Raw genomic sequence first — 2,614 nt, forward strand, 5'->3', positions numbered from 1 at the left:
TTGCTTTCGTCTCCCATCCCGGCCACCTCCTCTCCATTATCCCTGCGGAATACAAACTCCTCCTTGTCCCCCTTTTCTGCGCCGGCTGCCCTCCCACTCTGCGTCATGCAACCCCTTCCTTCCCCCTCGCCCTCCCGGTAGGTACGGTACGCGGATGCCGACATATCACTGGCGCGAGCGGAGGAAGCTGTGGCAGAATTCGTGGAGATGTGCCTTATGGGGCAGGAAGGAAGGGAGACGGAGGAGGGAGGGAGGGAGGAGGAGGGAGGAGAGGGTGGAGGACCTTCTCGAGAAGGGAACAGGTTGGGTGGGGACGGGGGGGAAGCCAAGGAGGAGGGATCCGTGAGCGCAAAAGGTGGAGGAGGAGGCAAGGCAGGATCAGAAAGCGATCATGAAGGAAACGTCGCTTTGCAAGTGACGAGAGTTGACTGTAGTCTAGGAGCCGTGCCGGGCCTGGGGAGGGAAGATGTTTACACGCTCAAATTTGCAGCTTTGCAATACATTGAGCTTTTCAAATTGGTCTAATGTAAATGTAGTAATTAAATAAGCTTAAAATCAAAGGGACATGGACTATCGTTACAAGCCAAATGGCGTTGAGGGTAGTCAGCTTTCTTTGTTCCATGGCGTATCCATTCTCGTACAGCATGGCAAGCAGGACGGGATTGGGTGCTGGGCCTTCACTTAATCCGTGTCATACCCTTCCATTCCTGGTATTTGCCACTTTTCATTTCAAAATGTCAAATGTGTCACTTTTAAAGAGCTGTGGTGAAGATCTTACTATAAATTACAGCTCGAAAGAAGCATGAAAACACAATTTTCCCCTCGCTCATTCAAGAAAAATCGGAAAATCTGTCATCTACTTGACACACACAATCATTCTTAATTTGCGTGCCCGCACGTAACATTCAACTATGTCCCGGGCATGAGATTGCTCCGACAGGCCATTTGTCACATTATTCTTGCAGCGGCCCCCAAAGGAGACGCCGCGGCCGACGGTCACTTTATTTTTGGTTTTTAATTTCATCTTCAAGTCCGAACTTGAAGCCAGCCTCAAGAGTCACCGATTGATTTTGAAGACGTTGCCGCACGCACAAAGGCAATTTGGACGGCGGAAACCTCCGGACACGTTCAACCTGCACATAGGTAGTGTGCCGATGCAATTTAATCATCATATTTACCATGTGTTTTGTGCAGTGCCGGCTTTCGGCATGGATATTAGTGGGTGGCGGAGATGGCTTGGCTGGCCTCTGTTGAAAGGAGCGGAAACCAAGGCAAAGGAAGAGAAGCCTTGTCCCGGCCAGGATGACTGGCAGACATATCCCTTTTTCATCCCACGCTCACCGTGTTGCCTGGACGAATATGCTACATGCGCATGTGTGTGTGCGGCGGTGCGTCATGGAGTCTTTGTGGTAAAACGTGCCTCTCATTCCGGCACCCATGGCAATCGCATGGACGTGCTAGGGGGGCGCGGTGACGTTGACTTGTATGCTTCTAGACATCCTGGTAATAGTTTTTTTAACCACAGTCATAATAAACTCTCCCTTTCTCATTTTGGATCGATTTCAAGGCTCCGTGCGCAGGCATTTGCATATTCAGACCTGCAACGGATGACATAATAAGCAGCTGGAGGACATTGGAACCGAGCGAAACGACTTAATTTACGCATCAAAAACAACTTCTTCGCACAAAAGCGGTGATCAAAGGTGACATTCTTCTGGACATAGCATCAAGACTTGCGTCGCGCGCTTGGATTGAATGGGTGCTTATCTTTCGGCGCCCGTGACGGAAAAAGAGTCTCAAGACGGTGCGTGCTCTTCCTCCCAGCCCACGCACCATTCTCTCCCTTTCTTCGATATCCTGGCTCGTTCCGTGGAGAGAGTGTACCTCTCATGTCGTGTTGTTCCTCAAACCTTATGTCGGGGCAAGCTTGGGTTGCACCGGGCGAAAGCCTGCAGCTTTATGAGGCAGTAGCTTTTGCTAGTTGCTCGCGCGCGTCCCCTCGTTTACCATGCTCTCTCATTTCTTCCCCCCGCTACTTGACACCAATGTTTCCGTACTCAGGGGAGAATCCGCGTCCCAATGGCTTGCGTTTCGGGGTTACGGCCATGCAAGGATGGCGGGTGAAGATGGAAGATGCCCACCTGGCTCGAGTTTGCCTGGAGGAGGAGGAGGAAGAGGAGGAGGAGGGGCAAGTGGACGGGAATGGGAGGGAAGAGAAAGGGGAGCGGGTGATGAAGGAGGGGGAGAAGGAGAGGAAAGGCCCGACGGCCCTGTTTGGGGTCTTCGACGGGCATGGGGGGTCGGAGGTGGCAAATTATTGCGCGAAGCACATGGAGCACGTCTTGGTCACGTCCCAGGCGTGGAAAGGAGGGAAGCGGGAGGAAGGGAAGGGAGGGAGGGACATTCAAGGGGCTTTGAAGGAGGCTTTTTTGCGGCTGGACGGCATGCTGGCGGGGAAGGAAGGGCAGGAGGAGCTGCAGGAGATGTTGCGGGAGGAGCGGGAAGGGGGGAAGAGGCCGGAGCCGGAGGTGAGCCTGGAGGAGGTAGCGGTACAGACGGGATTGTCGGTGGGGTCCATCCGGGCCTACGTCAAGGAAGCGTGGAGGAGGGGACA

This window comes from Nannochloropsis gaditana, assembly GCF_000240725.1.
Source record: "Nannochloropsis gaditana CCMP526 unplaced genomic scaffold scaffold743, whole genome shotgun sequence".
NCBI classification, from domain to species: Eukaryota; class Eustigmatophyceae; order Eustigmatales; family Monodopsidaceae; genus Microchloropsis; species Microchloropsis gaditana.